This window comes from Lolium rigidum, chromosome 7 (assembly GCF_022539505.1).
Source record: "Lolium rigidum isolate FL_2022 chromosome 7, APGP_CSIRO_Lrig_0.1, whole genome shotgun sequence".
Taxonomy (NCBI): Eukaryota; Viridiplantae; Streptophyta; class Magnoliopsida; order Poales; family Poaceae; genus Lolium; species Lolium rigidum.
In genome coordinates this window covers 49,147,532-49,174,605 of record NC_061514.1, presented here as the reverse complement: position 1 = coordinate 49,174,605, position 27,074 = coordinate 49,147,532, and positions in this window count along the sequence as shown.

Below are 27,074 nucleotides of genomic sequence, written 5' to 3'. Positions count from 1 at the left end.
CTTTTGATACTGAGGGTACCTTTGTTTTGAGGGCGACAAGACTTCGCTCACGAAATATACTGGCCGCTGCACTCCATGGATCTTCCCCTCTTCCTCTCTTTCGACAACTAACACCGTGCTAACCACTTGGGGTGTGGCTGCAATATACAACAGGAGAGGTTCCTCTTCCTTTGGAGCCACCAGGATTGGTGGTGTCGAGATTTTTCGCTTCAAATCCTCGAAAGCTCTGTCGGCTTCTTCGTTCCACTGGAACTTATCTCCTTGTTTTATCAGCGCATAAAATGGCAACGCTTTTTCTCCTAACCTGGCGACGAACCTGCTCAAAGCTGCGACTCGCCCAGTTAGCTGCTGTATTTCTTTCAACTTCGTTGGCTTTCTCATTGTTACTATGGCTTGTATTTTGTCGGGATTTGCTTCAATCCCTCTTGCTGAAACTAGAAACCCCGAAGTTCTCCTCGTTCGGGACGCCAAAAGAACACTTCGTCGGGTTCAGTTTGAGGCAGAATTTGTCGAGGTTGTCAAAAGTTTCTTTGAGATCCTCGATCAGCGTTGCCCCCTTTTTTGACGTGATGACGACGTCATCAATATATACTTGCACATTTTTCCCGATCTGTGTTGCCAAACACTTTTGCATCATCCTCTGATATGTTGCTCCCGCATTTTTTAGACCAAAGGGCATTGTCTTGTAGCAAAACACGCCGTAAGGTGTAATAAACGCTGTCTTGGCTTCATCATCTTCTTTTAATCTGATCTGGTTATAACCGAGTATGCATCCAAGAAGGAAAGACGTTCACAACTCGCCGTGGAGTCGATGATTTGATCGATCCTTGGGAGGGGAAAGTGATCCTTAGGACAATGTTTATTGAGACACGTAAAGTCGACGCACATGCGAAGGACTGTCGTGTTTTTCTTCGGCACCATCACTGGGTTAGCTACCCATGTGGCTTCTGTAGATATCTCCCTGATAAAGCCAGCCTCTTCTAGTCGATTTATTTCTGAAAGCATGGCTTTGCGGTTTGGTTCCGAAAAACGCCGCAAAGGTTGTCTGATTGGTTTTGCTGTTGGATCCAAATTTAGGTGGTGCTCGGCAAGTTCCCTGGGTACTCCTGGCATGTCAGCTGGACACCATGCGAAGATTTTCCAGTTCTCACGGAGGAACTTGACGAGCGCGCTTTCCTATGCGATATCCATGTCATTTGCGATAGATGTCGTCTTTTTTGGATCTGTCGGGTGAATTTGCACCTCCTTAGAATTTTTCTCTGTGTTGAAAGTTGACTCTTTATTTGGCCTTCCAACGTCTGGCAATACGTCGTAGTCAGTCATGCTTTTTGACGCCAAGTACTCAGCTTGCATCCCGAAAGTTTCTGCCAACCTGTGAAAATCCTTGTCGCACTTATCGGCTAAGGCGAAGCTTCCCTTGACTGTGATAGGTCCCTTTGGTCCGGGCAACCTCCACAACAAGTATGTATAGTGTGGTACTGCCATAAATCTAGCATATGCTGGTCGTCCCAACAGAGCGTGGTATTGTGATGGAAAATCCACGACTTCGAATTCGAGCCTCTCGATTCTGTAATTCTCTCGGGTCCCGAACTGGACGTCGAGATTGATTTTTCCCAATGGATAACTTGGTTTTTCCGGTGTGATGCCGTGGAACCTTGTGTCTGTTGGTTTCAAGTTTGCTAAGGATATGTTCATTTTCCTCAATGTATCTGCATACATGAGGTTCAAGCTGCTGCCGCCGTCTATGAATACTCGAGAGACATCAAATCCTGCGATAACTGCTGGTAGAATAAGTGCTGATTGCCCTGGTCGAGGAACTTGCTGCGGGTGATCCGCTATAGTGAAACCGATGTCTTGCCCTGACCAATTGAGGTACTCAACTGTTGGTGGAGGCATCTTCTCTGCCATAAACACCTGTCGTGAGATTACTTTTCGAGCCCTATTGGACGGCCTTCCCTTCGAATCATCGACACTCTGCTCCGTTGGAGTTAGGATCAACATAGGGTGGTGGTGCGAGTGCTTGCCGCTATTCCGAGCCGGTGTCGATTGTCCTCTCGTAATCGCGGGAGGTGGCGGTAGATGAACTTCGCTCCTAGGCTCCCGAGGGTTTCTCTCGTGCTGCTCGAGCGTGAGCATTTTCTCGCGTATCCGAACATTGCTCGAAAATTTCTACGAGTCTTCTCGCAGGTGCCCTGACTGTCTTTTCCCGTTGCTGTCGAGGAAAAAGTGCATCTGGCATGGTCCGTTCAACATTTCTTCGGGGGACACGAAAGGTCTTGGAAACCTCTGCCCACTATTTTGTCTATTACGGGAGTCATCCCTATTATCGCTTCGCTGCTCATTACTTCTCTGGTAGTCGTCTCTATTATTCCCTCCTGTGTTTGTTCGAAATCCTGCCGAAATTTGCCCTGGGGCATCATAGTTTGGATACTGTCGAGGAAATCGTCGCCTCGATTGATAATTGCGACCACGGTCCTCCTCTGGCGACCTGTGTCGTTTGTTGTGGACAGCGTCTTCTCCATCCGCCCATTTATTTGCTATCTCCATTAGCGCAGATACTGTCCTTGGATTGGTCCTTCCCAAGTCCTCGACAAAATCTCCCCGCCTGACTCCTGCGACAAACGCGTCTATTGCTCTCTCGTCAGATATATTTTCTGCCGAGTTTTTGATGATATTCCACCTTTGGATGTACTTTCTCATTGACTCATCTGGCTTTTGTCGACATGCTCTCAACTCCTCTAACGACGCAGGTTTTTTGCACGTGGATCTGAAGTTCTTGACGAACACATCCTCGAAACTTTCCCAGCTGTCGATAGATCCTGGAGCGAGTTTCTTTATCCAAGATCGTGCGGCTCCACTCAAGTGCACCTGGATGCTTTGCATACCTGTTGCCCTAGTTCCTCCTGTGAGCTTTACTGTCTCCAAATAATCGACTAGCCAATCCTCTGGATCTTGAAGGCCATCGAATTTCTTGAAATGATCGGGTAACTTGAATCCTGAGGGGACTCGAGTTTTTCGAACTCTCCTCGTAAAGCATGGTAAGCCGCACATATCCTCGTCATTAAGTTCTGGAGATTGTCGATGATCCCTTCTGCTTTGTCGCGCTCTGTCTACCCTTGCCTGTGTTGCTGTATCCCTTGCTCCACTTGGTCCTTCGGAGTCGCCGCCGTTGCTGCTGCATGTCGTGGACTATTTTGCCTTGCCGCTCCTTCGGGAGGCGTTGATACAAACGCTGTCCCCATAGCTCCAACTCCTGCTATCGCCATATTGTACAGTGTTTCCCTTGGGTCACCTGGAGGTGGTTTAGATGCAAGGATAAAAGCATGTGTCGCCATATACCCAGCTTCTGGTGTCTTAGGGATGATGTTTCCTCTTGTATCTATCGACATGAAGGACATGTCGAGGTTTTGGACCAAGTGCTCTCTTTCTGCTTCGGGTATATGTTGCAACCTTGATCGCGCTCTGTTCCGCGCCTCCCTGTGGCTATCACCCGAAGTTCTAGATTGTCTACTTAGATCTGCCCTTCTCCTGCTGGATGCAGAAGCTGCCTCCTTTCTCCTGTTCAACTCAGCTGTCTGTTTTTCTATTTCTCGGGCAGTTCGTGCGAGCCTATATTGATAAGATTGCAGTTCTTGAGCTGTAGCTGTTGTCGTCATTGGTTCCGATCCATCTAAGGCTTTTGCCGCTCTATCCCAAGCTGCTTGTGGAAGTTGAACTCTGACTCGTGGTGTGGGCCCGACGTATTTAGTGCCCAAACCTCTCCTTAAATCTGAGGGATCGACAAAAGGATTACCCAAATCGTCGAAAGCCTCTGATGTTTCCTCTTGATCTTCGATGGCGTAAATCTGATGATACTTCGTATTCAGATCTACGTTGGGTTTGGTGACATCATTGTTGATATTGATGAAGACCTTGCCCACTGTGAGAGATTTGTCGATGAAGTCGTAACTGTCGACCTCGCTTGAGCCATCGCTTATATATGAGTCCGCAGATGACTCAAACGACATGTTGTTGAAGATCTTGGCGAGTTTCTCTCTTGCTCTGGTGCTGACGTAGCGTGTCGCCGAGGTTTCTTCTTCTCCTGACTCAGTGACGATGCATAGCTTGAAAAATCAGAATCGACCGCCGACGATCCCGACGAAATCGGAATTTCGACACGATACGACCTTCTTTCTCGACGCGAAAGTGGAACCTTCCGAACGTCATCTCCATGGGCTCCGCCAGATACGCATATGCATCCAAACGGGAGGGTGGGTGAGGAACAAAATCGACAGAACCAGTAGCGATCTGTTTACCTCGATCCATTGTGTTGCTTGCGGTTGACGATGTCGAAGATCTTGAACGTGCCATCGAGATCAGATCCTTACGCCTCTAATTCCCACAGACGGCGCCAATTGACAAGGGATTAACTTGTCAATGCCTATGGATTGTAGGCTAGGGTTTAGTTAGAAGTAGAGGGTAAGTAGATCTCGAAGGTTTCAGCCGAAAAGTACTCGACGATTATGAAAACTAGGGTTTGCAGACAATGATTCGATTGATTCTTCGCCCCTCGACTCCCCCTTTATATAGGTGGTGGAGTCGAGGGATTCGTGCTGTACCAGTTTACAGAGTTCGGGACGGTTTCTAACTCATCCCGCCAGATTACAACATACACTTCCTATTACAACTCTATCTCTTCCTTAAACGCATCTTGGGCTCCCGAATCTTCTTATCCTTCGGGTAGTGGGCCTTCAATAAACCCCGGGTACTATATTCGGCAGGCCCATTTGGGATGCCTATGTCAATGTGGTAGCACGTACGCGCGTACACAGGCAGGCAGCTGAACTGAAAGCCTGATGAAGGGAATACGATGTGAGTTGACGTCGGGTAAGCGACGGAACCGGGCGTTGCGTATTCATTTAACTGTGGATACTCTCGCTCTGCATCGGGGCATGTGGCATTGTCGACTCTAACTCCGAGTAGGCGAGTACCATCTCATCATTGGTGTTCGGTCGGCGTAAGTTTGCTCCGTAATTGCAGGCGTAGATCTGAGTCAAGCGCCCACATGGATGTTTTTCTGACCAGCCGATGGATCGATCGGCCTGCTGAAACTGGAAGTTGGAACATTTTGTCTGAAGCATGGTGGTTAGATCGATCGTGAAAGAAAGGGTAGTTGAGCAGATTGTGATGACCCAGCGTACCACTGCATGGTTGTAGTACACAAGTCGTTGACATAACACAAGTGAAACACCGTTCCACCCATATTACATCTCTCAGAGTGGTACAACAGAAACATATGCGAGTCCAAGGTATGTCTATAGAAGTACACACGAACAGTTTACATAAGATCAACACAACCTCCTACTTTACAGTGAGGTAAAACTTCAAATAAAGCTCCAGAAGAACGACTTGTAGTCTATCTTATTGCTAACTCAAGTTCAAGAGCTACTTGGCTTGCTATAGAAATCTAGCTACTTAGGTGCTAGGATTAGGGAAAGATTCCCTTCTATTGCTAGTCTAGGTTTCCATTATAATCGATGCAGAATTGACTCCATTGACTTCGTTGCTTGGATTCTTCATCTTGTTGCAGCTTGACTCCTTTGTCTTCGAGTTCCACGGTAGTTTCTCCTTCGGTGCATTGCTCTAAGAAGGGGGTTCAAACGAGATAGAATGAGTACGAGCGTACTCAAGCAAGTTCATATTAGGAAATATGTGTATCATGCACTAGCTACAGCCATAGACCGAAAGTCATAGGCCAATGCAAGTTTTTTGTAATCATTTCTTCAAAAGGTTTATTTTATTCTGAAAACTATGCCCGTCGCTCTTCACGAGTTGACCGTAACTTCGTGGAGTTCCTTTCCCGCCGCGTTCGCAGCTCCCTTCCGGAACAGGGAGTGACAATCACAATTCAGCATCCTCCGCAGAGGTGCGTTACTTTTCCCATAAGAGAACTTAACCTTGTTGCCAACCGAGTAGCTTTCTCGTTCACACTTCCTTTGGTGTGAGGTCAGGTATAAGAACCAAGCCCACACCGCCTTCTCCGCGACTGCAAACCCACCCTTTTGTCCACCCGCACACCTCCAATAGACTTCCCCCGATAATACGGCTTTACTCATGGTGTACTTTGGACAATCCTTCATAGATCGTAGAGCCATCATCACTACCGGATGGGGATTTAAAAGGCTATCCCAACCTACGGCAGTGCCTCCAACACCCCGCCGGCTCTACCAATCCGTTGGCGTGCGTAAGGGAAAAGATACGACTGGCTTCCCGCGAGCCATTATAGATCTCATGGTCAACGCGGTTTGTACGGCGCTAGAATCACTGAACGGCATTGGTACTTAGTCCTAGATGAGTAGTACCCATGCAATGGAACCTCCACCATATCAACACATACCATGGTTCCATTGCCCACCACATAGTCATATTCATAATTGTAAAATAATACTTTGCTTTTCAATGCATGAGTGATAAGTATAGTACTTTGCATATAGTTTGATACAAATAATCAAATGACATGAGCAAGCGATGAACTTGCCTTTCTTGATCGCAAGATTATGCAGGCAAAAGCTTCGATATGTGAGAACTCCAAATGCTGAAATACCATCATCGTCCGGTAAGGACAATGTTTAAAGAACTGGCAAAGATGCTATAATGCATAGTATGAGATGCAATCGTCCCGAGCGTAACCTAATCTCGATGATTTAGGATGTATGAGTTGTAAAGATTTCTTTAGGGTTGGTTGCACTTTTAGAATGGTTCTCAAACAAGGTTCTTATTAGGGTTTGGTTATATTAGCATCATAATCAAGTGATATAAGACATCATAACAATCATATACGTAAAGAATAGTAGTGGAATAATATGTGAAGAACAGTTGTCAATTTTAAGTTCTACAGGACATGGTTGATGATTACTTATGCTGTACTTTAAAAGAATAACTTTTGAAGAACATGTTGTTGAAGAAATATTTAGTATTTCAAAGAAGGGTAGGGCTTCTAAGGTTTGATTGGTATTTGTACTTCAAAAGAATAACTTTTGAAGAACAGAGTTAAATAAGAATATGAACTATTATACATATGTGCTATGGCTTCTAGGGTTGACTATTAGATTCAATTGGTTTCACTAATAGGAACTAGTTGGGTCCTTAAATAGAATTGGTCTATATGTAGTAAGTATTAGCAGGTTTATTACTAAGGTTGATTATGGTACCATATCAAAAATTGATGGTCAAGGTTTTTCTTTGAGTTAGGGTTTACTATGGCTTCACAACTACTTACTAAGTAATCTCTAATTGCTTCTAAGCTAAGTGGCTTATCAATTACTAAGTAGGGTTGAGTGGAATAGGAGCATGTGATGTGATTTGCTACACAAGGTTGGTATTAGGGTTTATCATCATGGTTTAACTAGGGTTTGATGGTTGAGGTTGATTCTAATAGTATGATATGTAGGATTAATGATCAATGGTGCTAACATGTGGTAACAAGCTAGGGTTTATACCTAAGTGATACTAATGAATCATATAGGTTTTAATTGAGAATAGGAACATGAAATGATAATCTCATGTAACTTGGTTTATGCTAATGGATCATAAGCATGTATTCATTGGTTTCTTATTAGGGTTCTATAGGGATATGTGAATCTTATATGATCTCATGTGCACATAATTAGGGTTTTAGAGTTACTTCTAAAGTGTAATGATCACATGGGTTAAATCCTTAGGGTTTTAGGTTTGCAACTACTATGGATGAACACATGAAATAATAAGGTTGGGTTTCTATTTACTTTAGAATTAGGTTCCTAAATTGTGGTATTATTCTTATAGTAATAATTGTGCTAGGGTTTAATGTGATTAAGTACTTGAAATTAAGCTATTAATAAATTTAACATGCTATTGATCTTTAGAGGATTTAAGAATTACAATAATTACTAGTTAGTGTTTAATTAGAAATCAGGGTTTCCTAATTATTGTTAGGTTTTAAAATAATGACTTGTTAACTAAAAATGTTTAAGTAAATAAGTTTTGATTTACCAAAATAATATTGTCTTTTAATATTTTCTTGAGTTATTACTATTTAAAGAAAATAGAAAATAGTAATTTGCAAACTAGGGTTTATGAATTACCACTAATAATTAGGTTAATGCAATTATGGTAAATAAAATTAATTTTAACATTTTACTTAGTTACTGAATAGTTAAAATTTAATTTTTATAACTTCACTAATTATTGAATTCAAATGTATTTTAAATAAATGAATTGGCATAATTAATAAGGTTAAAAATAAGTGAAATTTTATTCGACACACATTTTTGTTTTATATTTTATTTGAATAGAGTTTATTTTTGTGAGCATTTTGATATATTATTTATAATTTTCTGATTAACAATGAATTTTATTTATTTTGGTAAAGTTTCGGTGATTTTCTCGAGATTTAAATTAAAGACGAAAACACTAAATGTACCCGGTCTAGTGCTACCCCAGTGACCAGACTAGTGGGGCCAATGCCACGTTGGCAATGGACCGAGTCAACACTAGCAACGGGCCCCTCCACCACGTCACCTCGCCGAGAGAGCGCCGGCGATGCTCCGGTGAGCTACGGCAAGAACGGCAGAGACCCCCAGAGACTATAGAAATTAGTGGGCTCGACTCCTCTCATTATCCCGAGCAAAACGGTGTCCTCGACACCACCCAATGGTCACCGGAGTTGCTCCGGTGAACCCGTCTGCGGCGGCGCCGGCCGGCCAAAACTTGAAATCGACCTACAGCCTAACCAAATGAGGCAATTAGGAGGTCTAGAGATGCGTAATGTTACCCCGATCTTGATGATGTGGTCGGCGAGGTAGATCGTGGACGGAATCGAGCACGAACTCGCCGATACCGTCACGAGTACACCGAAAGGGAAATGTGAAATTGGATTGATCCGAGCTCCCTTGATGCGTAGCTTCGCCGCAGAACGGCGACGTCGAGGCGCATCTCCTCGGCCAAACGGTGAGCTCCGGGGTGGCTTCTATGGTCGGATTCGTGATGAACTCCGGCGACGGAGATTGCAAGATAGTGAGGAATAGAGGGTTACCGAGAGGAATTGGATAAGCGTCGAGGAACAAGGAGATCACGGTGATGCTACGGAGGTATTTATAGAGCCAGAGGAGGTCGGCATGGTCATTTCCTCTCCGACGACGGCTCAGATGTGGCGGCAACGTCGGCGAGGTTTTATGCGCTGATCTTGATGCTTTTTGGATAGGACGGACGTGAGCAAGGTTGGTCGTGGTTCTGAGCTCGTCTGCGGCGTCCGGGGTCATCCCTATCTCCAACGGTGAGGTGGCCAGGGCGTCTCGGTGCGCTGTCGACGCCGTGGAGGAAGACGACGCCTTCGTTTTGTTTTCGGCCAGCGACGAAACGGTAAGTGGTCATGGGCTGGACTGGGCCGTCGCTGAGCGGCTGCTGCTGGACTTCGCGTGAGGCTGCGGTGCTCGGGCCGCAACGAAGGGTAAGCCTCGGTAAGCCCCTCTCTCTCTCTCTTATTCTTTTTCTATTTTTCTCGTTTTTATTATTTTTTGGTTTGAATTTGCTATTTGAATTCAAATGGTTTCGTTTTGTGTTGCGGGTTCTAAATTATTTGAATGTCATAACAATTTTATAATGTTACTCACTCGTATTGTTTTGTTTCCAAACAACCATTTTATAATTGATTAATTTTATGTTCTCATGAGACACAACTCAAAATTTAAAATAGTTATAGATTTAGGGTTCATCTCAATTGCCTTTTAAATTTAGGAATCAATTCTGTTTTAAAGGATTTGAAATTGAGAACATGTGAATGGTAAAAATATTATTAGGTTAAACTAGTGTGCTTAACAATATTGATTGTTCATATCTATTTTCATTATGGTTGAAGTTTCAATTAAATGGTGTTATGAATAGAATGAGTTTATGATTTCATGTGGGTTCTTAGGGTTTAAGAAGATGGTTAAGAAAGTTCTATAATCATTAATCTGGTTTTAGCAAACTTTATCTTGAATTATACTTGTGATCCATGATACACAAGTGGAAACATAATATTTTATGTAGGGTGGATACTACAGGAAAAGGTTTAGGGTTTTGGGAATACTTCACTAATTGAAGTATTAAATAGGCATGAGGTATGGCAGGGTTCTTTTCATGATCCCAATTGGTACTTGGATTCAAATGTGGTCTAGGGTTTTCTTTGGGATTTCTCATGTAATACACAAGCTAGAATTGGGTATAAGCATAAGCTTTGATTATGTTTTATTGGCTAGCTAGGGTTACTCCACCATACAAGGCATGAGGATTGGTCTGGGTTAACTACTAGTGATATACTTATTATTTTATGTGATAGATGAGATCTAGTAATCATATGGTTTAACTTATCATCTAGGTCTACAAGATATGATCATGCATTAGACAAGATCCACTCATTCCTCACTAATCCTTCTTTAATATTTCTCTCACTTCTCAATGTCTTGGAATAGCCTAAGGTCCTACTCAAGAGATGATGATATGATCCTCTAAATATATGGTTTTCCTAGGAATTCTACCTTGGTATCTTCCGTAGCTTGTTCTTCGGAAATCTGATAAACCTGCATCTTGTGGTATGCCTCCACCTCCTAGCTTCTTCATCTTGATCCTAGCTAATTCACATGGAGTGGCTCTATGTGTTTTCTTCCTTGTATCATGCTACAATGTGAGTAAATGGATGAAGGGTGTGGCTCTATTTATAGGCTTGGGCAAGCTCTAGTATCATGACACATAGGTGGTGACTCTTGTTTTGGTTTGATGAGTAAGGTGCTTGGTTGTCATGCCCTCATCCATAGCAATCCTTTGAGCATGAGGTGGCAAAGCTTGGAAAGCAAGTCATGTAGATATTTTCATCCCATGTGGCAAGATCATTATCCTCTCATATGATTTATTTTTGGATAGCCAAGTGGCATTTGCTACTAAATATCTTGTGGATGGTTTTTATTATTGTTGATGAGTCACTATATTATATTTGATTGGATTTATAGTATAATATTGGTGAAAAGGTTAATGTTGAGGTTTATTTCTCAAGTTTGGATAGTTGGTGTTTGAATTCACCAAGGCATGATCATATGAGTTTCAAAATACTCATAGTTAGTTTTATTCAAATAGTTTGAACTATAATTCGTAATGTAAATGGATTTAGTTTTATGATATTCCATACACTTAATAAGTTATGATTTAAATAAGAATGTGTGGCATTTATGCACTTTAGACCTCGTGGTTTACCTTATTTGGTAATAAGTTTAGAAGTGAATTACATTACACACAAAGGCAGTTGCTAACCTTTAAGTGTTAATAAGTTAGGGTTTGATTCTTAAAGAATGTGTTGTTGCAAAGCTAAGTCCATTTGATCTAATCCATAGATCAAATCATCTCTACCCAAAATAAGGTTTTTAGCAAAGATCACGATGAAGTTTATAGCGCTTGACTTGATGATCTACTTCAATTCCAAGCAAGTCAAGTGAAACTTCGACTATCGTGGTAAGTTTTATTTGAAGCGCGAAAATTCCCGGATTTTCTATGCATGAATGCAATGCACACGTTGGTGTTCTCTCATTTTATTGCCTCTAAACCCGGGATATTACAGCCTCTCCCCTTAAACCGAACTTCGTCCCGAAGTTCGAACGCTCTCATGTTTCTGAATGTTGAAATGTCTTGAACAGATCACCATCCTTCAACTCCATGGTGATCCCACTAGATATAGTGGAATATATCCCTTGTCCAGATCCTTCCCGGAGTCTTCTAATGTCCGGCACCGATATCTGCCTTCTATTCTATGATTTCTTCCAACACTCTAAGCTTATAGGCTTACTCTCCAAAGATTATTGAATTAAACATCTTATTGTGTTAATGGACTTTACTAATGGTTGTGGTGACATCTTCCTATTTGGGTACTCAAAGCTTGGTTCTACCAGCTGCGGTCATCCAGCTGCGGTGTAATATGGCACTACGATTTACCAGCTGCGATACTCAAACCTTGATCCTAAAGGATTTGTGTAAAATAAGGTTTTGTTGTCCCTTACTACCATAACGAAAATAATGGTACTTAGTAAGGTATTTACACTAGGCATGGTTCTGGTTGTTTAGTCGTACGAATGGATTAGACTCATTTAGTCCATCCAATCATGGCTTCTAGTTTAGGCTAGTTATCTTCCTTTTGGTTTCTTTAGGTTCCATGAAAGGAATCTTTCTAATAGGCTTATGTTTTGGTATGATCAAACTCCTTCGGTCTTAAGCCTTCTTCAACTTTGCATGTCTTCGACATTTTCTTCATCCAACTTCATTATCTTAGACTTACTTAAGCTCTCTTGGTTTTGAGTAATTACAATTACCCACTTAAGTTAAGATCTAACCCTTACTTCTTCGATATATAAACCTCGGCTTCTGGTCTGACAATCTCCTGAGAGTACTTTTATATGGGTACTTCCCAACAACCTTATAAAAATAAGATCGGACTTCCTCTCAGTTCAGACCTTTTTCTCCGTCTATCATACTCCAAATCATATTTTAATACTTCTCCTTCAACCTTCCTCTCCCCCTTGGAGTTTACTAATGATCTTCAAACTTACTTTCTTCTAATCATTAAACTCCAAGGTTAAAAGTTTAGTCTTGGTCTAACTTGTAGTTTGTAATTTTCTAGAGTCTCACGAATAATTCTTTGTGGTGTATCCACACAATTGTGGACATCCATTGTAAGTCCTCCGACTAAATATTTATTAGCTATGGAATACCAGCTGTGAAATACTAGCTGCGGAATCCCCTTTCTTTTAGGGTAAAGAAATGTTCTGGCTGTGGGATATTTGGTACTAGTTGCAGATTATTTAGCACCAGATGTGGCTTATTGGATACCAGTTGTGACTATGTTATGGTTTTAGGCAATATCTACCTACCAGCTGTGGCTACTTACATAGTTTTGGTTAAGATATACCTCACTTTACATTCTTTCTCTTCATGGTTATCCTATATCAGCTGCGGTCTTATTATACCAGCTACGACTTCACTTGTTTATTTTTCCTTCTTCCAGGGTTTGTTTTGCAAGAAAACCACTTGTTGACACTATAAAAATAGTATTGTAAGTGACTTCACTTGCATTCCCTTCTTCCAGAATGAATATGGCTCCACTTCTACTACTCCATATTCACTATTTTTCTCACTTCCATGATACTTCCATGTTGAAGTACTCCTCTATTAAGGATAGAAGTGAGTTTTAATTGGTCCTTCCTTCAGATTGTTGTGGTTGCTTCCCACAACTTTACTTTCTTCTTCAAGTGAACCTTCATCTTGTCTTCAAATCTTCAGAATTCGTCACTTCCTCACACGAATACCTTTACCCTCTAGATCTATAACATCAGGTAAGAGCTTGATATTGCAACATGCATTTGCATATCAAAGTCAAACTTCATGTATGGATCTAGTCAATCAATGAAAATCCAATAAAATCCAAGAAGATTCAGCTTTGTGCTTATAATACACATCCTTATATGCCTGAATATAATAGTTGGGTAAGACATCCCTAAACATCAGGATCAGATGTGTAGTATATAACACCACATAAGATAGGTTTAGGTCGTGATACTTAGCACGAATTCTTGAATTTCTACTATTTGTCTCAACATTTATCTCCATTGCACATTTGCAATGAGACAACTTGAAACAAAATGGCTTGGGATAGTTGAAGTTAACCTAGTTTTCTTTGGAAGTACTAACAAAATAGTATACCATATATATGTGCTATTGAAGACTACTTCCTATAATAAAATTATTTCTAATATGTCTACTCTAAACACCTGATTGTTTAGAATATACCACTTATAACTCTAGGATTTCTCTATGTGATATGCTCTAAATAAGTCTTCTTTAAATTAGGGACTATGGTTCTAACATATTTGGTACCGTTATTAGGATTTTAAGGCCTAAGCTTTCGAACTATTCCCTAAATCCTTACTCCTTATCATTCTTTTGTTATCGTACTTATGATGTTCTACTCTATCATACCATGATTCTCAAGTGAATCATATATGATTACCAACTTTACCATGAAAAGTAGAGTTGTATAACTCTTATCACTCTTCCTTACCTCCTATGATTGACTCATCATAGACATATACTACCTTATATAACTTATCTCCCTTACTTAACATCAGTCATTTGACATTTTTAATGACTCTTACTTAACTATAACTTGCATTGGTATACTTCTTCCAATAGGATATCTTCCTTATGGTTGTATCCTCTCTTTGGACTACCATGTATTGTATACCAACCGTGGTCTACTACCACCCATTATCTTAAGCTTCAATGGTGTTCTAATTATTTGGAATGAAGCAAGATAACTAATTAACCTTATTTAAGAAATATAGATAAGAAAGCTTGACTCAAGTGTGTCGGGATTATTCTCAAGTGAATACCCATCTCAAGTCAAAATAATAGTTGGTTTAACTAAGACAACTTCCTATAGACACTACCAAACCTATAGGTCTCCTTTAAAGGGTTTTAATCCTAGGGTCAAAGCATTTGCTACGATACCAGCTGTGATGACCCAGACGTACCACCGCATGGTGTAGTACACAAGTCGTTGACATAACACAAGTGAAACACCGTTCCACCCATATTACATCTCTCAGAGTGGTACAACAGAAACATATGCGAGTCCAAGGTATGTCTATAGAAGTACACACGAACAGTTTACATAAGATCAACACAACCTCCTACTTTACAGTGAGGTAAAACTTCAAATAAAGCTCCAGAAGAACGACTTGTAGTCTATCTTATTGCTAACTCAAGTTCAAGAGCTACTTGGCTTGCTATAGAAATCTAGCTACTTAGGTGCTAGGATTAGGGAAAGATTCCCTTCTATTGCTAGTCTAGGTTTCCATTATAACTGATGCAGGAATTGACTCCATTGACTTCGTTGCTTGGATTCTTCATCTTGTTGCAGTTGACTCCTTTGTCTTCGAGTTCCACGGTAGTTTCTCCTTCGGTGCATTGCTCTAAGAAGGGGGTTCAAACGAGATAGAATGAGTACGAGCGTACTCGAGCAAGTTCATATTAGGAAATATGTGTATCATGCACTAGCTACGGCCATAGACCGGAAAGTCATAGGCCAATGCAAGTTTTTTGTAATCATTTCTTCAAAAGGTTTATTTTATTCTGAAAACTATGCCCGTCGGTCTTCACAGAGTTGACCGGAACTTCGTGGAGTTCCTTTCCTGCCGCGTTCGCAGCTCCCTTCCGGAACGAGGAGTGACAGTCACAATTCAGTATCCTCTCGCAGAGGTGCGTTACTTTTCCCATAAGAGAACTTAACCTTGTTGCCAACCGAGTAGCTTTCTCGTTCACACTTCCTTTGGTGTGAGGTCGGGTATAAGAACCAAGCCCACACCGCCTTCTCCGCGACTCGCAAACCCACCCTTTTGTCCACCCGCACACCTCCGATAGACTTCCCCGATAATACGGCTTTACTCATGGTGTACTTTGGACAATCCTTCATAGATCGTAGAGCCATCATCACTACTCGGATGGGGATTTAAAAGGCTATCCCAACCTACGGCAGTGCCTCCAACACCCCGCCGGCTCTACCAATCCGTTGGCGTGCGAAGGGAAAAGATACTGTTGGCTTCCCGCGAGCCATTATAGATCTCATGGTCAACGCGGTTTGTACGGCGCTAGAATCACTGAACGGCATTGGTACTTAGTCCTAGATGAGTAGTACCCATGCAATGGAACCTCCACCATATCAACACATACCATGGTTCCATTGCCCACCACATAGTCATATTCATAATTGTAAAATAATACTTTGCTTTTCAATGCATGAGTGATAAGTATAGTACTTTGCATATAGTTTGATACAAATAATCAAATGACATGAGCAAGCGATGAACTTGCCTTTCTTGACTGCAAGATTATGCAGGCAAAAGCTTCGATATGTGAGAACTCCAAATGCTGAAATACCATCATCGTCCGGTAAGGACAATGTTTAAAGAACTGGCAAAGATGCTATAATGCATAGTATGAGATGCAATCGTCCCGAGCGTAACCTAATCTCGATGATTTAGGATGTATGAGTTGTAAAGATTTCTTTAGGGTTGGTTGCACTTTTAGAATGGTTCTCAAACAAGGTTCTTATTAGGGTTTGGTTATATTAGCATCATAATCAAGTGATATAAGACATCATAACAATCATATACGTAAAGAATAGTAGTGGAATAATATGTGAAGAACAGTTGTCAATTTTAAGTTCTACAGGACATGGTTGATGATTACTTATGCTGTACTTTAAAAGAATAACTTTTGAAGAACATGTTGTTGAAGAAATATTTAGTATTTCAAAGAAGGGTAGGGCTTCTAAGGTTTGATTGGTATTTGTACTTCAAAAGAATAACTTTTGAAGAACAGGTTAAATAAGAATATGAACTATTATACATATGTGCTATGGCTTCTAGGGTTGACTATTAGATTCAATTGGTTTCACTAATAGGAACTAGTTGGGTCCTTAAATAGAATTGGTCTATATGTAGTAAGTATTAGCAGGTTTATTACTAAGGTTGATTATGGTACCATATCAAAAATTGATGGTCAAGGTTTTTCTTTGAGTTAGGGTTTACTATGGCTTCACAACTACTTACTAAGTAATCTCTAATTGCTTCTAAGCTAAGTGGCTTATCAATTACTAAGTAGGGTTGAGTGGAATAGGAGCATGTGATGTGATTTGCTACACAAGGTTGGTATTAGGGTTTATCATCATGGTTTAACTAGGGTTTGATGGTTGAGGTTGATTCTAATAGTATGATATGTAGGATTAATGATCAATGGTGCTAACATGTGGTAACAAGCTAGGGTTTATACCTAAGTGATACTAATGAATCATATAGGTTTTAATTGAGAATAGGAACATGAAATGATAATCTCATGTAACTTGGTTTATGCTAATGGATCATAAGCATGTATTCATTGGTTTCTTATTAGGGTTCTATAGGGATATGTGAATCTTATATGATCTCATGTGCACATAATTAGGGTTTTAGAGTTACTTCTAAAGTGTAATGATCACATGGGTTAAATCCTTAGGGTTTTAGGTTTGCAACTACTATGGATGAACACATGAAATAATAAGGTTGGGTTTCTATTTACTTTAGAATTAGGTTCCTAAATTGTGGTATTATTCTTATAGTAATAATTGTGCTAGGGTTTAATGTGATTAAGTACTTGAAATTAAGCTATTAATAAATTTAACATGCTATTGATCTTTAGAGGATTTAAGAATTACAATAATTACTAGTTAGTGTTTAATTAGAAATCAGGGTTTCCTAATTATTGTTAGGTTTTAAAATAATGACTTGTTAACTAAAAATGTTTAAGTAAATAAGTTTTGATTTACCAAAATAATATTGTCTTTTAATATTTTCTTGAGTTATTACTATTTAAAGAAAATAGAAAATAGTAATTTGCAAACTAGGGTTTATGAATTACCACTAATAATTAGGTTAATGCAATTATGGTAAATAAAATTAATTTTAACATTTTACTTAGTTACTGAATAGTTAAAATTTAATTTTTATAACTTCACTAATTATTGAATTCAAATGTATTTTAAATAAATGAATTGGCATAATTAATAAGGTTAAAAATAAGTGAAATTTTATTCTGACACACATTTTTGTTTTATATTTTATTTGAATAGAGTTTATTTTTGTGAGCATTTTGATATATTATTTATAATTTTCTGATTAACAATGAATTTTATTTATTTTGGTAAAGTTTCAGTGATTTTCTGAGATTTAAATTAAAGACAGAAACACTAAATGTACCCGGTCTAGTGCTACCCCAGTGACCGACTAGTGGGGCCAATGCCACGTTGGCAATGGACCGAGTCAACACTAGCAACGGGCCCCTCCACCACGTCACCTCGCCGGAGAGAGCGCCGGCGATGCTCCGGTGAGCTACGGCAAGAACGGCAGAGACCCCTAGAGACTATAGAAATTAGTGGGCTCGACTCCTCTCATTATCCTGAGCAAAACGGTGTCCTCGACACCACCCAATGGTCACCGGAGTTGCTCCGGTGAACCCGTCTGCGGCGGCGCTGGCCGGCCAAAACTTGAAATCGACCTACAGCTAACCAAATGAGGCAATTAGGAGGTCTAGAGATGCGTAATGTTACCCTGATCTTGATGATGTGGTCGGCGAGGTAGATCGTGGACGGAATCGAGCACGAACTCGCCGATACCGTCACAGTACACCGAAAGGGAAATGTGAAATTGGATTGATCCAGAGCTCCCCTTGATGCGTAGCTTCGCCAGTAGAACGGCGACGTCGAGGCGCATCTCCTCGGCCAAACGGTGAGCTCCGGGGTGGCTTCTATGGTCGGATTCGTGATGAACTCCGGCGACAGAGATTGCAAGATAGTGAGGAATAGAGGGTTACTGAGAGGAATTGGATAAGCGTCGAGGAACAAGGAGATCACGGTGATGCTACGGAGGTATTTATAGAGCCAGAGGAGGTCGGCATGGTCATTTCCTCTCCGACGACGGCTCAGATGTGGCGGCAACGTCGGCGAGGTTTTATGCGCTGATCTTGATGCTTTTTGGATAGGACGGACGTGAGCAAGGTTGGTCGTGGTTACGAGCTCGTCCGCGGCGTCCGGGGTCATCCCTATCTCCAACGGTGAGGTGGCCAGGGCGTCTCGGTGCGCTGTCGACGCCGTGGAGGAAGACGACGCCTTCGTTTTGTTTTCGGCCAGCGACGAAACGGTAAGTGGTCATGGGCTGGACTGGGCCGTCGCTGAGCGGCTGCTGCTGGACTTCGCGTGAGCTGCGGTGCTGGGCTGCAACGAAGGGTAAGCCTGGTAAGCCCCTCTCTCTCTCTCTTATTCTTTTTCTATTTTTCTGTTTTTATTATTTTTTGGTTTGAATTTGCTATTTGAATTCAAATGGTTTCTGTTTTGTGTTGCAGGTTCTAAATTATTTGAATGTCATAACAATTTTATAATGTTACTCACTGTATTGTTTTGTTTCCAAACAACCATTTTATAATTGATTAATTTTATGTTCTCATGAGACACAACTCAAAATTTAAAATAGTTATAGATTTAGGGTTCATCTCAATTGCCTTTTAAATTTAGGAATCAATTCTGTTTTAAAGGATTTGAAATTGAGAACATGTGAATGGTAAAAATATTATTAGGTTAAACTAGTGTGCTTAACAATATTGATTGTTCATATCTATTTTCATTATGGTTGAAGTTTCAATTAAATGGTGTTATGAATAGAATGAGTTTATGATTTCATGTGGGTTCTTAGGGTTTAAGAAGATGGTTAAGAAAGTTCTATAATCATTAATCTGGTTTTAGCAAACTTTATCTTGAATTATACTTGTGATCCATGATACACAAGTGGAAACATAATATTTTATGTAGGGTGGATACTACAGGAAAAGGTTTAGGGTTTTGGGAATACTTCACTAATTGAAGTATTAAATAGGCATGAGGTATGGCGGGGTTCTTTTCATGATCCCAATTGGTACTTGGATTCAAATGTGGTCTAGGGTTTTCTTTGGGATTTCTCATGTAATACACAAGCTAGAATTGGGTATAAGCATAAGCTTTGATTATGTTTTATTGGCTAGCTAGGGTTACTCCACCATACAAGGCATGAGGATTGGTGCTGGGTTAACTACTAGTGATATACTTATTATTTTATGTGATAGATGAGATCTAGTAATCATATGGTTTAACTTATCATCTAGGTCTACAAGATATGATCATGCATTAGACAAGATCCACTCATTCCTCACTAATCCTTCTTTAATATTTCTCTCACTTCTCAATGTCTTGGAATAGCCTAAGGTCCTACTCAAGAGATGATGATATGATCCTCTAAATATATGGTTTTCCTAGGAATTCTACCTTGGTATCTTCTGTAGCTTGTTCTTCGGGAAATCTGATAAACCTGCATCTTGTGGTATGCCTCCACCTCCTAGCTTCTTCATCTTGATCCTAGCTAATTCACATGGAGTGGCTCTATGTGTTTTCTTCCTTGTATCATGCTACAATGTGAGTAAATGGATGAAGGGTGTGGCTCTATTTATAGGCTTGGGCAAGCTCTAGTATCATGACACATAGGTGGTGACTCTTGTTTTGGTTTGATGAGTAAGGTGCTTGGTTGTCATGCCCTCATCCATAGCAATCCTTTGAGCATGAGGTGGCAAAGCTTGGAAAGCAAGTCATGTAGATATTTTCATCCCATGTGGCAAGATCATTATCCTCTCATATGATTTATTTTTGGATAGCCAAGTGGCATTTGCTACTAAATATCTTGTGGATGGTTTTTATTATTGTTGATGAGTCACTATATTATATTTGATTGGATTTATAGTATAATATTGGTGAAAAGGTTAATGTTGAGGTTTATTTCTCAAGTTTGGATAGTTGGTGTTTGAATTCACCAAGGCATGATCATATGAGTTTCAAAATACTCATAGTTAGTTTTATTCAAATAGTTTGAACTATAATTCGTAATGTAAATGGATTTAGTTTTATGATATTCCATACACTTAATAAGTTATGATTTAAATAAGAATGTGTGGCATTTATGCACTTTAGACCCTGTGGTTTACCTTATTTGGTAATAAGTTTAGAAGTGAATTACATTACACACAAAGGCAGTTGCTAACCTTTAAGTGTTAATAAGTTAGGGTTTGATTCTTAAAGAATGTGTTGTTGCAAAGCTAAGTCCATTTGATCTAATCCATAGATCAAATCATCTCTACCCAAAATAAGGTTTTTAGCAAAGATCACAGTGAAGTTTATAGCGCTTGACTTGATGATCTACTTCAATTCCAGCAAGTCAAGTGAAACTTCAGTTACTGTGGTAAGTTTTATTTGAAGCGCGAAAATTCCCCGGATTTTCTATGCATGAATGCAATGCACACGTTGGTGTTCTCTCATTTTATTGCCTCTAAACCTGGGATATTACACAGATCCACAGAATAGCACGGGGTACTTGCTTGCAGTTACAGTCAGCATCAACCGTATATGTTCAGTTTTGGCAAAACCGAAACCGTATATATATTCAGTTTGCACTTCACGGTGAGAGCGCTCTTTCTATCTTTGTAAAACCTGAATCTGTCCAGCACTTACGCTTTGACTATATCGCTGCTAAGCTAAACAAGCTTTTGCAGCCGCTTGCTGAATTATTTTTTCATGTGATGCTGCCTACTTGTTTCGCTGACCTGTTCCAGTGGTGGCCGATGAAATTTGCCTAACTTCACCGATGCCAAGAATACCAGTCGTTGTCGATGCCGAATTGCTTGCTCCTGAGCCATGGACGGCAGAAATCATCACTCCCATGGATGCCTCTGACGATGAACGGCGTTCAGATTCTGATGAAACACACCAACTGGTTCCCTGCATCTATGGAGTAGCTCTAGCGTTCGGTGGCCCCTGTAGGATCTGCTGCCTGTACCCTTTTCACTGTTATTCGTGTTATCTGTTTGCCTTAGCTGAGTGTGCCGCCTTGATGGTGGTCATCTCTTCCAATGACAACTTGGAGCTCCAGCGTTTGTCCTGCAATATGAGGCTGTTCATTGGCAGGCTACTGGCATGCAAGATTCAGGATATGAGCATGATGTTGCAGATTAAGAACCTGCACACGAGGAAAGGGGCTGCCCCTATCCCTTGTTTTTCTGCTCAGTTTGCTGCAGCCACTCGAGATGCAAGCCAATGTGGTGCTGATGGTTCTGCCCAAAATTGGTTTATTGGATGGGAGGCCTATATGTGTTGCCACTGCTTTGTGCATTCTCTTGTTCAGTTTTACACCGTCGCCAACGAATGTTTGTTGATCTCCAGCTGTTGTTATGACATGCACAATCTTCATGTTTTGCTTATCCTGAAGATCCCTGGGTTGTGCTTCAGACATGCTATCTTTGCTGCTTATTGTTGGAAACGTCAGATTGGAATTAGATTGCTTAGCGTGAACTTATGGAGTCATGTTACTATAACTGATGCAGCTTTACCAGAGAAGTTTGTTCGCACACAACCAGGAAGATTCAAGGGCAGCAAAACCCATCAGTTTTACTCATAAACAACAAATGGGATTCACGGGCTGAAAAGTATATTGGAATTGCCTATATGCTTGCAAGACTATCAATGGTGACAACACTTTCGGGGTGCAGGACATATGCTTGATGAGTTCAAAAGGCACATTGTTTTACTTGCCAGATGATCACTTTGTAGAAGATGCCGTCCCTATGCCGTTGATCCCCAGATTTAATGGCAAGGACCCGCTGAGATTGAGCTCGGTGATGGTTCATCAAAATCTTCAGCTCAATCCACCTAAGCCTCGAGTGCATACGCCAAATGGACCATCGGGAGAGCCACCTGCGGGGCATCAATTGGTATGGAGCACGATGTGCAGCAATATTGAGTCCGGGTTGTCGACGGACGAACGAGGTTTGGCTTCATATGCAATCTTCGGTATCAACTACATGTATTTAGATCACCTTTGTTTCTTGTTGTGCGTTTAGGCACCTTTGATCCCCAATCAACCCTTTGTCGCCGAGTAATGTTGTATCCTGAGCTTTAGTGTTAATATATTTCCATGTTCAAAAAAAAGTTATCTGTTTGCACTACACAAGTATTCAGTCTCGAGAGATGCCAACTGTAAACTTGGTTTCATTATATAAAAAGGGAACCTGTTGTGTAGAGATGCAGAGCAGCGTCGGATCCCGCCTGCTCCCTAGTAAAAATCACTTTTTTTTTAATATCAAGAAAACGTAAAAGATTTTTGTGTTTCATTGCATTTGAAAGATAGAGTTGTTTTACAATCCTCCTTTGGTGGTTTTGTTTACATCAGTGCACATCCCAGATCGTTGGCAGGACTACTCGCAGACCCTTGGCGCCAGCTTTTGCCTGAGACGCAGCTTCATCGAAGATTGCCATGACCGAAGCTTGGACCGAAGGCTGGGCTATGTTGAGTTGCGGTGTTTCCACATAATCCACGGCGTCAACAAAATCCCTTATGTTAGTTGTAGCTTCTTTTTAGCTAAGTAGTGTAGTTCGAACTAGCCCATATTTTAGGGGGCTTATGCGTCCGCTGGCAACCCTAACCAAGGGCAGTGATCATTTTGCTCTACAAAAAAGTAGCATATCTAAAATCACAATAAAATTCAAGATTTCTATTTTATTTATGCCGAAGCGATGAAGATTGTCAGATTGAAAGTTCTGATCCTCTTTTTGTGGCTTAGTTGTGTATTATTCCACGTTTTATCCCGTGCGCCTGTTTCGTAACAACATTGTGGTGCTCACCTGTCTAACTTAGCTTTATTGTATGGTCCACGTTCTATAATGTGATTTAGTTCAATTATATCTCCTGAATTCTAAGGATGTGTTTAAAAAATAAAACCAGTGTGTGGAGTTTACAATATATTTTTAGGAATTTATGTGTGAGAACTGAGAAGTGATTAGAGTTATGTTTATTAAGATTTTCTAAATTATGTTGATTTTATTTTAGATTAAAATTTGAACTTGTAGTACATTGTTGTAGCATAATCGAGATTATAATTGTATGATTTTTTAAGAAGATCACTCATAATCATGAACTATAAGAGTTTGTCTTTCCAAGATTTTGTGAAATTAATGTATTTTTTTAAAATTATGTCGTGACATGTGTGAAAGTGCATGGAGCCCCCATGTGTGGTTTTGGTAATTAATGACAATCCCTATGGACTAATGTTTGCATTGAGTTATATTTGTAGGAGTTGTCCATAGGCAATTCTTGAACCATATGTTGGCTTCAAGGTTGCAATAAGAAGAAATTGTTGAAGGATATCAAGTGTCAAGTATGTCTTGAAGATGAAGATGTAGTGAGCCCTCAAGTTACTTCAAGACATCAACATGATGAAGAATGAAGAAATGATGTGCAAGTTCAAGATGAGCCATCTCGAAGAGATCCTTTGCTTGAGTCTTGCCATCCATATGGTGTTCATGGATATGCGAAGATGCGCCAAGAAGAAGCTCTCCCATGGTGGTTTATGGAGGAGCAATCTACAAGACTTCGTCAAGCAAGCACAAGCAAGAAATGCGTTCCATCTTGTTGAGGTCAAGATCGTCGTCATCAAGCTCAAGTGGAATGCGCAAGTATAAGGTTTGCTCTTGATAGGGTTTCTTTCTCACCGGTCTCATAGTGTAGTTGGAGACCGGTTTATAGTTTAGTTGCCGTACTATCAAGAGGGCTCTCGAGTGAGTAACTCGATCGTATCGTTCGGAGAGAGCTCAAACCTTTGCATCCTTGCATCATCTTTCTTGGTTGTCATTTGGACCTTATCCATGTGATGTTTTAGAGCTTGTGCTTATTCTCATGACAAGCTCTAGTTCATCGAAAACGGATTTCGCATAGATCACTTGTTGCGTTTTCGAGTTTGGTTCATCATCTTTCTTGGTTGTCATTTGGATCTTATCCATGTGATGATTTAGAGCTTGTGCTTATTCTCATGACAAGCTCTAGTTCATCAAGAATGGTTTTTGCATGGGCAACTTGTTGCATTTTCAAGATTGGAGGTTTTACCGGTATGTCTTTTTGAGATAGGTCAAACCTTTCATCATTTGTTTCTATCCTCCTTTGCTGGACTATGATGTTTCTATGCATATTGTTGTAGAGCTCGTTGTTGTGATTTCAACGAGCCCAAGATCATCGAAATCGGAGTCCGGATGCAAAAGTTATGCCCGTTTTAGTTTTGGTGTTTCGCAGTTTGCTTAGGCCGGATATTTTGGAAATATCCGGGCCGGATTATCCGGGCCGGATATTTCGGAAATATCCGGCCCCCCCGAAATCGGCTAAGGACCTCAGGAATTGCTGCTCAGTATAGGGGCCGGATTTTTGGCCGGATTTTGTCCAGGTTTTGTCCCTGAGGCCGGATAATCCGGCCCCCGGATAATCCGGCCCTTACTTAGGCCGGATTATCCGGCCCTGGTATTGCCCAAACGGCTCGATTTTCTTGGGGGGTATAAATACCCCCCTTCTTCCTCCTTGGGCTGTGGCTTCTCTCACTCTCTCTCTCCTCCATTGTTGAACTAGAGAAGCTTGCACTATCTCTCAATCCCTCCATGATTCTTGCCCCCATTTGAGGGAAAAGAGAGAGGAGATCTAGATCTACACTTCTACCAATCAAATCCATCTCTTTGTGAGTGGAACTCTCTAGATCTAGATCTTGGTGTTCTTTGTGAATTCCTTTGTTCTTCCTCTCTTATTCCCCCAATAGCTTTTGTAGCTTTGTTGGAATTTGAGAGAGAAGGACTTGAGCATCTTTGTGGTGTTCTTGCCATTGCATTTGGTGCATCGGTTTGAGTTCTCCACGGTGATTCGTGGAGGTGAAAGCAAGGAAGTTGTTACTCTTGGGTTCTTGGAACCCTAGACGGATTCTAGGCCTTTGTGGCGGTTTGTTGGGAGCCTCCAATTAAGTTGTGGATGTGTGCCCCAATCTTTGTGTAAGGCCCGGTTTCCGCCTCGAAGGAAATCCCTTAGTGGAACCGTGACCTAGGCCTTTGTGGCGAGGGTCACCGGAGATTTAGGTGAGGCGCCTTCGTGGCGTTCGGTGTGTGGTGTGAGTACCGCATCTTGGGGTGAGGCCTTTGTGGCGTTGGTGTGCATCGAGCAACCACACCTCAAGGTGAGCCTCTTGTGGCGTTCGGGAGCACTAAGCAACCGCACCTCTCCACCGGAGATTAGCACTCGCAAGAGTGTGAACTCCGGGATAAATCATCGTCTCCCGCGTGCCTCGGTTATCTCTATACCCGAGCTCTTTACTTATGCACTTTACCTTGTGATAGCCATCGTGCTTGAAGTTATATATATCTTGCTATCACATACTTGCTTGCTTTGCTTAGAATAAGTTGTTGGTGCACATAGGTGAACCATAGTATATAGGCTTTGGGCTTGACAAAGTAAACGCTAGTTTTATTCCGCATTTGTTAAGCCCATCTCGTAAAAGTTTTAAATCGCCTATTCACCCCCCTCTAGGCGACATCCGTGTCCTTTCAATTGGTATCGGAGCAAGGTCTCTCATTCTTAGGCTTCACCGCCTTGAGAGTAAAGATGTCGGTTAGGGGATTAGTGCACAATAACTTGGTTATATTTGATGGCACAAATTATGATCTATGGAAAATTTATGTGCTTAATATTTTACGGCGTATGTCCCCGGACATGGAGCGATTTCTTGGCATGGGTTTTTCTTCTCCTAAGGATCCTCAAAATTTATCTCTTGAGGAGGAGAAAAACTCTTGCCTCGATGCTCTTGCTTCTCATGTGTTTTCCATTGTTGTGAGCAATGTAGTTACTTCTTCAATCATGCCTTTTGGGAGCGCTCATGAATTATGGACAAAGCTTCAAGACAAATATGATGTGTCCAATATTATTGAGGATGATTGTATTGCTTCCACTTCCGGCCGTGATGAGTTCTCATCGTCATCCACTTCACCAAAGTGTGGTAAGACACAAGGTAATGATATGGTGAGTGGTGATGAAAATTGCAATGTTGATATTGAGCTTAGTATTGATGATTCTTCATCTCTATCTCATTGCAATGCTTCATCTTTGGACTTAAACACATCTAGCACTAGAAATGATTTACATGCTTGTGTTGATAGTCCTTGCATATCATGTGTAAGTTGCTTGAATAAATCTAATTATGATATGCTTGCTTTGTCTTGTGGCCATGATAAAAATGCTTCTATTTCCTCTAGTTGTTGTGTGACTAACTTTGTAGAGGAAACCAAAGATTCTATTGGTCAAGACAAGATCTTGAAAGGAGCCTCAAGTAACTCCTCATCTTTATCTCACGGTTCTCATATGTGCCTTATGGCCAAGGGTTCCACTGGTATCTCCTACCATGGAACCTCATACTTCTCGTGGTGATAAGGATGAGGATGTTTATAAAGAAGAGGATTGGGTTGTCTCTCTACGCGATAAGGGTAAGAGTGTATTCAAGATTATTTGCAAAGATAAAATTGCTAGCACTCACTTCTTTGAAATCTTGACTACCGCTATTGAGAGCCAAAAACTTAT